At 39.4% G+C, this 11,364-nt stretch overlaps 1 pseudogene across 1 annotated transcript; it reads right to left on the bottom strand.

Annotated features, from left to right (window-relative positions):
• Positions 1-9,661: 9,661 nt before the first annotated feature.
• On the bottom strand, positions 9,662-10,339 carry LOC308414628 (PRELI domain-containing protein 1, mitochondrial-like; annotated as a pseudogene). The gene has a single exon. The product of its transcript is annotated as a PRELI domain-containing protein 1, mitochondrial-like (transcript).
• Positions 10,340-11,364: the final 1,025 nt, after the last annotated feature.

Below are 11,364 nucleotides of genomic sequence, written 5' to 3'. Positions count from 1 at the left end.
AAATAAACACTCCATGGATATATTAGATATTGTACATGCATATGCAGTCATATAATTAATCTAACTTCTTGAATAGAAATTACTCATCTGTCTACTCTCAATATCTACTTCAGACTTTTGTATAGTTAATTATTTCTGGGATGAGAAAATGAATTTTTATCATAATGAAGGAGTCCTATATTTTCATATGTCTGATGGCTGTTTCATCTTACCTTTGCTTGTGAATTGCTTGGACACACCCTTTGCTTAGTTTTCTTATAAATTCTTAGTGTTTTTTTTTTTTTTGTTCTCTGCTTTTTTTAAGGCAGGGTCTTACTATGTAGCCCCAACTGTCCTAGAATTCACTGTGTAGTCCACATTGGCCATGAACTCACAGCAATTTACCTGCTTCTGCCTCCTGAGTGCTGGAATTAAAGTCATGCACCATCAAGTCTGACTTCTAAATTATTAACCACTGTAAGCAACACTTAAGTAGCCCTAGAGGTATGCCACCTGCTAGCCTATTTAGTGTGTTTAACCCTTGATACAATTTTTAAAGAATAAAATACTGTGACATTGCTCATTTATAATCAAGGAAAGTGAGACAAATATAATGCCCATAGTTACACATGGGTTACGTTAGATCTGGGATCCAAACTTAGTGGCTAGAATATAGAGTTTGCACTCTTAACTCCTAAGCTCTAAGCTTTTTGTCTGTTTGATTATAATATATGCTCTCCATTTATCACTGTTATATTTTATCCTTACCATAAGTTTAAGATTTTGTAGACACATTTCTCAAATTTCAAAACAATATTTTAGATTATTTTATTGTGTTGTATGGATGTTTTGCCTGAATAAATATCTGTGTGCTATGTGTGTAAGTGTCAGAAGAGGGCATCATCTGCCCTGGAACTGGACTTAGAGATGATTGTGAGTGCTGGGAATTGAACCCCTGTCCTCTACAAAAAACAAACAAACAAACAAAAAACAAACAAACAAAAAAAAAAAAACCAAAAACAGTGCTCTCAATCAATGAGCTATATCTTCAGCCTGCTTATGGATTTTTTTTTATTTCAGTATCTCATTTTTGAGAAAGTTACTTTTTCTTTTTGTTATAGAGCAAGGACAAAGGACCCGTGACTAAAGAGAGCATGAGAGAGGGGAAGGAGGGGGGAGATGGAGGGGAGGGAAGGGGGCATGGAGGGAGGGAGAGGGAGAGGAGAGGGAGAGAGAGAGAGAGAGAGAGAGAGAGATCCTCAAATGAAGTCAAGGGTAAAAAGGAGGGCTACTTCATGTTGATTATGGGTATTGAGTTCCTTGGGGCAACTTCATCATCAGGATAGACAATTTCATTTTTTTTTTTTTTTGCACATGACTACTTGACAAACCACAACCAACAGCAACCAACCACCAACTGGTTAAATAGCTTTCTGGCTGGTTGTCACACACTATCCGTAGCTGGCACAATCACACCCCTGCTAGAACTTGAGGCAAATCATAGTCAAGTGATTTAAAACAGCCTCATACCCCCACACCTGCCATCAAAACAAAACCATATTTCCACAGTATTTCTGTGCTTTTAAAAGAAAGCAAAATGCACACTATAGCCTATATTTTTTTAGAATAGTAGTTTGTTTTTTGTGTGTATGTGTGTGTGTGTGTGTGTGTGTGTGTGTGTGTGTGTGTGTGTGCTCAGGGAGGTCAGAAGGGGATCCTCTGGAACTGGAGTTACAGATTGTTGTCAATTGCCTGATGTAGAGGCTAAAATTTAAATTCTAGTCCTCGCAAGAGCAGCAAGTATTCTCTGGTGGTTTCAGTGAAAATGGCCCCCATGAGTTCATATATTTGACTAATTGGCCTCTAGTTATCAAAACTGTTTGGGAGGAATTAGAAGTGTAACTTTGTTGAAAACAAATGTGTCACTGGGGTGGGCTTTGGGGTTTCAAAAGTCCACACCATTTCAAGTTAGCTCTCTCTCTCTCTCTCTCTCTCTCTCTCTCTCTCTCTCTCTCTCTCTCTCTCTCTCTCTCTGCCTCCTATATTCAGATAAGGATGTAAACCCTTAATTAATTTTTACTTATTATACAAAATAGGTTTTCCTAAGAGGATTCAATAGGTAAGTTACCTGCTCCTAGCCTTACTTGAATTCTTTTCCTGAGACCCTATGTGATAGCAGAGAGCTGACCTCCTGCAAGTTGTCCTTTGACACATATACCTGACAGATGTGCCCAAAGGCCAATCTGATCTGGTAGATTCTTCAGTTGAGGTTTCCTCTTCCGTGATGACTCTAGGTCAGTGTCAAGTCAACAGCTGAGTCTAGCTATGACATCATCTTTCAGCTGCTTTGCAACTCTTTGTAAGCCGTAGGTAAGTGATGGTTATATAAATTATGTCCTGATGGTGACTTAAATTAACAAGCTTGGTTTCGGGAAATGGAAATAAGGAAAGAACAGCTTGAGACTGGTACCAAGAAAGAGAAGATGTCTAAGACAATGATGCGAGTTTAACTCGGGTCCCGATTGTCTGGAGCCTTGTACACTATATTTGACTTTTATTGCAATTGCATTGAGAATTATCCGTGGGTTTTAAAGCAATAACATGGTATGATTTATGGGTTTTATATAATAATTACAGTCTGATAATAATAGTAGCAAGGATAGCTGATGGTATGCCAAGTACTGTTTTATAAGTCATTTAGTATGTTATTTACCTTTATAACATACTGATGATAAAAGTGCTAATATTACTGTGTTGTTCTCGATAGTCATAGGAGAACTAGAGCACACAACTGTTTAAAGGTCTGGTGATGTAGCTCAGTGGTATTATTTAATATCCTCAGCATAGGCCGGATTTAGGCCCCGATCATGTAAACCTTCTTTATGAATTAAATACCTTGTATTTGCTTATGTTTATTATATATATATATTATATACTTCTTCCCATTCAGAATACATGTAATTTGAATAATGAGATGTTTAACTCTTACATTTCCCAGGCCCTTAGTTTATCATCAATGGCTAAAAAAAAATCTTCCTTCTATAAGCTAAAAGGAAAAAGAAAGAAAGAAAGAAAGAAAGAAAGGAAGGAAGGAAGGAAGAAAGAAAGAAAGAAAGAAAGAAAGAAAGAAAGAAAGAAAGAAAGATGAAAGGAGGGAGAGAGAGAGAAAGAAGGAAGGAAGGAAGGAAGGAGGAAGTAAGGGAGGAGGGGATGAAGGAAGGAAAGAAGGAAGGAAAGAAGGAAGGAAAGAAGGAAGGAAAGAAGGAAGGAAAGAAGGAAGGGAGGAAGGAAGAAGGAGAAAAAGAAAATAGCAAATCCGAACACAAAAGAGGTCTGGGAGCTGAGCCCTATCTATTCCATTTGGACCTTATCAAAATTCTCTAAAGTTAGGACCTGCCAATCTATGGACTCACTTATGATGACCAGCAGTCAACTCTGAAGCTCCAGCTTCCCATCAGAGCAGAGCGCCCTTATAGATCCTTCCCCATACATGCACAGTCTTACTAGAAACCAGGGAACTGGAAATTGGAGTTCTGTGGCTTCACCATAGGCCTCACAGCAGTGAACCTCGAGTTACAGGAAAGGTAGAAAGTGGAGGGACTGAAGGCTTCTTTCTAGCACACGCCGATCTGGCTCCAGGTAGCCTGCATGTGCAGGTTCCAATAGCCCTTGTCTGGATGAAAAGAGTCAAAAGAGGAAACAAATGAATGGCTCTGGGAGCTGCCAAAAAAATGAAGACTGCTGCATCCTGTCCCAAGCAGCCATTTCCTCAGTTTTTACCACATATTCCCACCAAATCGTCTCTTTCTAGTCTCCATCCATCCTCAAGAGCTGGCTGTCGTTCTCCAGGCTCATTTGGCTTACAAGTTTGATTCTCTCCCTTCCGGAATCTCATATCCTCTAATAATAATCATTCTCTGTGCATGTATAACCACTTCTTAACTTTGCATCATAAGAAAATACTGGAGGAGCTGAGGATGGAGCTCAGTTGTTACACTGCTTGCCTAGCATGCAAAGAGTTCTGGGTTTGATCCCCAAAACAGTATTAAACAGGCAGGGTGACTTGCCACACAGAAGTTCAAGGATATTCTTGGAGTTAGAGACAACCCGGACTGCATAAGATCCTGTCTCAAAAAAAAAAAAAAAAAAAAAAAAAAAAAAAGCACTGGAACCCTCGATTTGTGTCCAGTACTTGAAGGTTGCTCTGCGAGATCAAGATTTACCCTGGGCCCCAGCTTAAACTGAAGCATCACGGTGTTCTGGAGAGATGACTCAGCAGTTAAGAATAGTAGCTGCTCTTCCAGAGGAACTGGTTCAATTCCCAGCACCCACATGGAAGCTCACAACTGTCTGTAACTCTTGTTCCACAGGGTCTGACACTGGATGAGAACAAAGCATGAATAAAAGTAATTTTTTTAAAAAAAAAGGAAGCACGATGAAATCGTTTCTGCAATTTGACTTCCCAAACTGTGGAATCTGGCTTCCTGTGCTTTTCATCACTTCTTCCAGGGTTGAAAGTTTCGCTAGAGAAGTAGAGGTTGTTTGTTAGATTGTATCCAAAATGGCAGATAAAAATCTTAATCACCATTTTATTTGCTTGAACCTTCAAAGAACAATGCGAACAAAATTATAGAACCTCACCAGAGAGCAATTTAGTTATGTGTAAGGAAATTATGTGTTCACTATTCAATTCAATGATTCTACTTTTAAGAATCAAAACCACAGGCACACTAGCTAAAGAACAGAAGAACACATGACCAAGGACATCCATTGCAAGGACGTGTACTAGCACAGGCTGCAGGGGACTGGTAACCCAGTTATGCTAAGGAACATCATAACTCAGTTATGAAGCAAACATGCAGATGGAGAGCAAAACCAAAGTTTGAAATTTTTTACATTTAAAAATCATGGCACAATACAGTAGGAAACGCACAGCCCCTTATAGTAGGCATCAGTTCCAAAAGGAAAAAGGACATGAAAACTAAATCCAATCAGTTGTCAACACCAATAACTCGTGGCTTATGTTGAACATAGAAAATAGAATACGTTCAATGTTACCATTATAAAACAAACAAATCCAAAACGTGGAACTCTACACTACGTTTATCAGATTTACTCAATAATAAATGACATTTTAAAGAATGGGGTAAAATGATAAAATTACAGAATTTTAAAGACACAACAACCAAATATAATATTTTGTTTAGATGCTATTTTGGAAAAAAAATATCAACTTTTTAAGTCACCTCCGAAGCTGGTGTGGCGGCTCATACATGTAATACCAACATCCAGGGGACTGAGACAGAACTATGACACACAAGCCAACTTACAAGCAGCCTATCTCAAAAACACAAACAACAAAACCCACTTCTTGAGACAATCAAGAGACTTTCAGCATAAACTGCTACTTCATTACACTAAAGAGCTACTATTAGCAAATTATAGCAACAGTAATACAATTGAGTAAAAAAATACTTTTTTTGTCAGAGATGCCTGGTTCTCTTGCTGTATCCCACATGGCAGAAGGTATGAAAACAAAAGGTGTCTAAAGTACTTTCCTCTAGCCTTTTATAAGGTCCTGGGCCAGCTGTAAGAACAGAGCCTTCACAAATTCCCTACTGAAGACCTCACCTCCTAATTCCACCACAATGAGGATTAAGTCTCAACACGGATTTTGGAAGGAATGCATTCAACCCATAATGTAGAGGACTCCCCAGACTCTGTGAGCTCTTGCTAAATTTGTATCTACAATGAGGAGACATGGATAATTAGTACATATCTTTTGTGTCCCCTAGACCATGGGCCTTCAGCTATATAAATGCACATAAGTACCCCTACCCAAGCCTGACTGGGAACTTGTGAACATGAAGCTTTTCATGTGAGTGTGCTTCTTCATTCAATATAGATGATTTATTTGAATTGAATATAACCTCCATATTCACGATCCTGGATGACACTCTATTTCTTCCTTCTAAAATTTTTATTTTATATGTATGTGTGTTTTGCCTCCATGTATGTCTATGTGCCGCTTGCACGCTTGGTGCCCATGAAGTCCAGAAGACAGTGTTGGGTCCACTTGGACTAAAGTTCCAGACAGTTATGAGCCACCATGTAAGGTGGCCTAGGAATCCAACCCAGGCCTTCTGGAAAAACAACAAGCAGTCTTGCCTCTGATGCATCTTTCCAGCCCCATATTTTTTTTTTTATTCTAAACTTGACATTAGATTAAGAAATGTTTTACATGCTTTATCAAGCAATCACGATTTTAACAGGGCTTTCAAAGTTTCCAATTTCTTTGAAGTTTTTTATTGCTGTATATTAGTTTTATATACAAATGGAGTGCGATATAATATTTTATCAGATGTGTACAGTGTGCACTGGTCAAATCCTAGGCTCAGAGGTAGAGGATTTTCTTAGCATTTGAAAGACCTTAGGTTCAGACACCCAGTACTGCAAAAGAAGAAACCCAACCTCTTTATTCAGGTTGACTTTTTTCATTCCCACATATGAGGATGTACAATACATATCTTTCTGTACCTAGTCTGTTCCACTTAATATAATGATGGCCAATTCCATTCAATTTGCTACAAATAATGGAATTTCACCTTCCTTTAAGGCTGCAAATATATTTATCTCTATGTTTTATCTCAGCCTCGAGACTGGGCATGTATCCTGAACTTAATACGACTCCAAACGGAGAAACAATTACCATTCTGGAGGTATTTGCACACAGAGAAAAATCCTTGAGTTGTCAAGACTTAACTCTTCCTATAATGTAATGGAGATTTAAGTCACTTTTTTTTTTCTTTTATGACTTATGTACACTGAAACTGTGTATAATTTTATCTTTGTTTTTCTTTTGTTAAAATCATGGTTATTAGCTCATTTATTTACTGTGGATATGTATAGATACCGCAGTGCTCAAATGTGTGGAGTTCAGAGCACAATTTTTATGAGTCCCTTCTCTCATTGCATGTTGAATCCCAGAAACCAAAGGCAGGTCCAGGCTTTGCAGCAGGTGGCTTTACCTGTTAAGCCATCTGGCTGCCCCCACACCTTTGTTTTTAGAGGCAACGTACTCAAAGACATTTCATCTTGTTATTCATGGCATGATCAAATATTTATTGGGAACACATAAGCTATGTATCAAACAGAATTTTGAGTTTTGTAGTATTAAGCTCACTTTTAATTACAAGGTAAGTATGCATCTCTAACATTAGGACCACTTAAATTGAACAGTAGTTCACCTAATTAGAATTTAGTAATATTCTCATATTTCCTTAAAAACCACTGAACTCAGTTTTACTCCACTAAATTAATCCTACTTGTACCAGTACAGATGACCCCTTATTTACAATAGTTTGACTTTCTGGTGGTGCAAAAGTGATATATATTCAATAGCAGTACTGCATATTTTGGCATTTGATCTTCTTCAGGTTAGATACATATAAGACAGTGTGATACTCCCTTGTACTGCTCAGTCAGTCACGCAATCATTAGGGGAAGCCCCAAAGACCCAACAATGTATGGTGTCCCTAACCTTGTGATATGCAGTAGTTAACTTGGATTTAAGGATTTTGATATCTGTTTTTCTTTTGTTTTGTTGGGGTGCTCTTGAACATTAGCCTAGACTGAAATTCTCTAGTAGCCTGGGCTGGTCTCAAACTCATAATGTTCCTACTTTGGCCTTCTGATAGCTAGGATTATAGGCATGGAACCACCACTAAACCCAACTCATGCAATGTATTCTATTTACATGATTTTCATTTAAAATAGGTTTATTCATACATAACTTTAGTATGAGTCAAAGAGCATTCTTATAGAAGTAGTAAATAGCTTTAGATGATGTCTCATGTTTTATGTCTCCTTTTATTGAAAATAGACTTTCTCACATAATACATTTTCATTATGGTTTTCCTTCCCTGTATTCCTCCAAGTTCTCTCCTCACATCTCCTCCAGTCTGGATTCAGTCCTTTTCTATCTCTCACTAGAAAAGAAAAGGCTTCTAAAAATAATAAAATACAATAAAATAAAATATAATAAAATAAAACAAAGACTGTCTTACTGAAGTTGAACAAGACCAACATACAGAAGTAAAGAAGCCCAAGAAAAGGTGCAACAATCAGTTCCCACATTCAGGAACCCCATTAAAACACTAGCCTGAAAGCCATAATATATATGTAGATCCTGTGCACACTGCCTCAGTGTCTGTGAGTTCATATGAGCTTTGTTCATGTTGATTTAGAGGACCATGCTCTCCTGGTGACTTCCATCCCCTCTGGCTCTTACACTCTGTATATTTTAGAAAACATTTATGAATTAGATTTCCATACTATCCCTCAAATACCTCTTAATTTTAGCCATCTCCTCCCCCACCCCATATTCCCTTCCTCAACCGCTGTTCCTCTCCCCTCCCAACTAGATTCCCCCCATTCCGGTCATGTCCCCAATTTATCCATAACTATTTATTCTATTTCCCTTTCCTAATAAGATCTAGCTGTACTTTCCAGTGTCTTACTTTATACCTACCCTCTGTGGTTGGTTATCATTGATTTAACAGGTAATATTTGTATGTAAAGGAATACATACCATATTTGGTTTTCTGGGTTTAGGTTACCTTGCTCAGAATTATTTTTCTAATTGTATTCATTTTGCCTGCAAATTTCATGGTCTAATTTTTTAATGACTAAGTAATAGTCCATTGTACAAATGAACCACACTTTCTTTATCCATGTTCTATTGAGGGGCATCTAGGTCATTTCAATTGCTTGCTATTATGAATAGAGCAGCAATGAATGTGGTTGAGCAAGTGGCTCTGTAGTAGGATAAAGCATCTTTCTGAGGAACCACCACACTGATTTCCATAGTGGTTGTACAAGTATGCCGTCCTACCAGCAATGGATCTACACCCTTGCCACTATGAGTTTATTAGTTGATCTTAGCCATTGTGACAGATGTAAGATGGAATCTAAAAGTAGTTTTGATTTGCATTTCCCTGATCCACTAAGGATGTTAAAGATTTCTTTAAGTGTTTCTCGACCATTTGAGTTTCTTTTACTGAAAAGTCAGTCTATTTAGATCTGTACCCCATTTTTAAATTGAGCTATTTGTTTTCTTGCTATCTAGTTCTTTTGGTTCTTTATATATTTTGGTTATTAGTCCTCCATCAGAAGTGGAGTTAGTAAAAACCATTCCCACTCTCTAGAGTGCTGCTCTATCTAAATGATTGAGTCCTTTGTCTTACAGGAGCTTCTCAGTTCATGAAATCCCTTTTATGAGTGGTTGATCTTAGTGCCTGTGCTAACAGGCTTCGGTTCAGTGAGTTCAAGGCTCTTTCCCACTTTCTCTACTATCAGGTTCAGTGTATCCAGTTTTATATTGAGAGCTTTGATCTACTTCAAATTGATTTTTTTCATTTTTTTAATCAAATCATGTGTTTATTGAGTGCCTGTTATGTGCTAAATATTGTTCAGGGTACTTGGGGCACAGCAGAGGATAAAAAAAGAAGCTCTGCTCTCGTGGAGCGTACAGTCTATCACTGCTGTGACCTCGGGCAAGTCACTGCACTCCTGCGCCCAGTAGACAGAGCTGGGTGTGGTACAGATGCCGACCCGGACAGGGCCCTGACCCACCACCTAAGACAGTAGAGAGGGCTGCAGGTTGAGCTTTAATAATAAGTACACTGGGGAGAAGGGAGCAAGTATGCTATACGAGCTGCTGCTGCTGCTGCTTGGTGGCGGCCTTGTTGGCCAGGTCCTTGGCCTTCTCTGTAGCTGCCAGTGCCGTGTCCTTTGCTTTCTCTTTGGCCTCTTTGGCTGTCTCAACAAGTGTTTTGGAAGGGGCCTCACCTTGTAGCTTGGCCAGGATGTATTCAAAGCCCTTCATTGTCTTGGTCACATTGTTTTTGAACCGGGCAAGACCAAATTCCTGGACAGCTCTGGAGACGCCAAATAAGCTAGAGGAGACCCAGGCTTCCCGACGGATTTCGGTCCAGCCGCTATTGTCAGAGTTCACACAGTAAACACATCATTCCTCCACCACCATCAGCCGGGCATGGTTGATGTTCCAGGTGAAGGTGGTCATGGTCTGATTCTTCGGGTCCACAATAGAGTCCTCCAGGATGTACACCGAGTGAGCAACGTTGGCAGGAAACAGTCGCTCTGCCCAACGTGGGATCCTGTTGGTCTTGGTCAGGAGTCTTCGGGACAGAAGCTTCTGGTCAGGGGTCACCTCCCGGTGCACTATGTCTTCGGTTAAGACATGTTTGCTATAGGTATTCGGGTACCGTTGCCAGAAGGCAGCGAACACTTGGTCCCAAAAACTTCGGAGCACGCTCTGGCCCAGGACATACTTCACCATCGTCCCGACCTGAGCGGGCTCAGCACCCGTGCAGCATCAGGGTGAAGAGCCCGGGGGGGGGGGGGGGGGGGGGGGACACGCAGCAAGGCGCACGCCCGCCAGGCTCGCAGCTCAATCACCGCAGCGTCCAGGTCCCTACAGCCGCCATGAGGGGCTACAGGACTGATTTTTTTTTTATTTTTATTTATTATTCTCTCATGCAAGACATCCCAACTGCAGCTTTCCCTCCGCCCACTCTTCCTAGTTCTCCCTGACACACATGCCCTCTCCCCAGGATTCATTCCCCCTTGTCTCCTCCCATAAAAGAGCAGACCTCCCAGGGACATTGACTGAACATAGCACAACAAGATACAGAGATGGCTCAGATGTTAAAGGCTAAGCTCACAGCTACTGGCATTCCTCTACATGCAGCATCCAGTGTGACCAGCACCATTTGTTGAAGATGCCATCTTTATTCCAGTGTGGCTCTCTAGCATCTTTATGAAAAGTCAGTATTCACAGATGTATGTGTTTATGTCTGAGTCTTCAATTTGATTCTACTGATCAATTTATCTGTTTTCATGCCAGTACAATGCTGTTTTATTTTATTACTACAGCTCTGTAGTACAACTTAAAACTGGAGATGGTGATACCTCTAGCAGTTCTGTTATTATTCAGGATTGTTTTAGATCTGCTGGGTTCATTGTGTTTCTAAACGAAGCTGAAAATATTCCTTTCAAGAGCTGTGAGGAGCTGTGGGGGAATTTTGATGGAAATTGTATTGAATATTTAGATTCCTTTTTGATAAGATGGTCATTTTAATATGTTAATCCTACCAATCTATGAGCATTGGAGATCTTTCCATCCTTTGATATCTTCAATTTATTTCTTCAATGACTTGAAGTTTTTATCATAAAAGTCTTTTGCTTGGTTGGTTAGAGTTATATTATTTAAGGCTATTATGAAAGGTGTCATTCCCTGATTTCTTTCCCGAGCATTTATAGTTTGTATATATAGGGCTACTTATTTTGAGACTGAATATTTAT

Source organism: Micromys minutus (genome assembly GCF_963924665.1).
Source record: "Micromys minutus genome assembly, chromosome: X".
Classification (NCBI taxonomy): domain Eukaryota; kingdom Metazoa; phylum Chordata; class Mammalia; order Rodentia; family Muridae; genus Micromys; species Micromys minutus.
The sequence above is the reverse complement of the archived record's forward strand: the minus strand, read 5'-3'. Positions and strand labels throughout refer to the sequence as shown.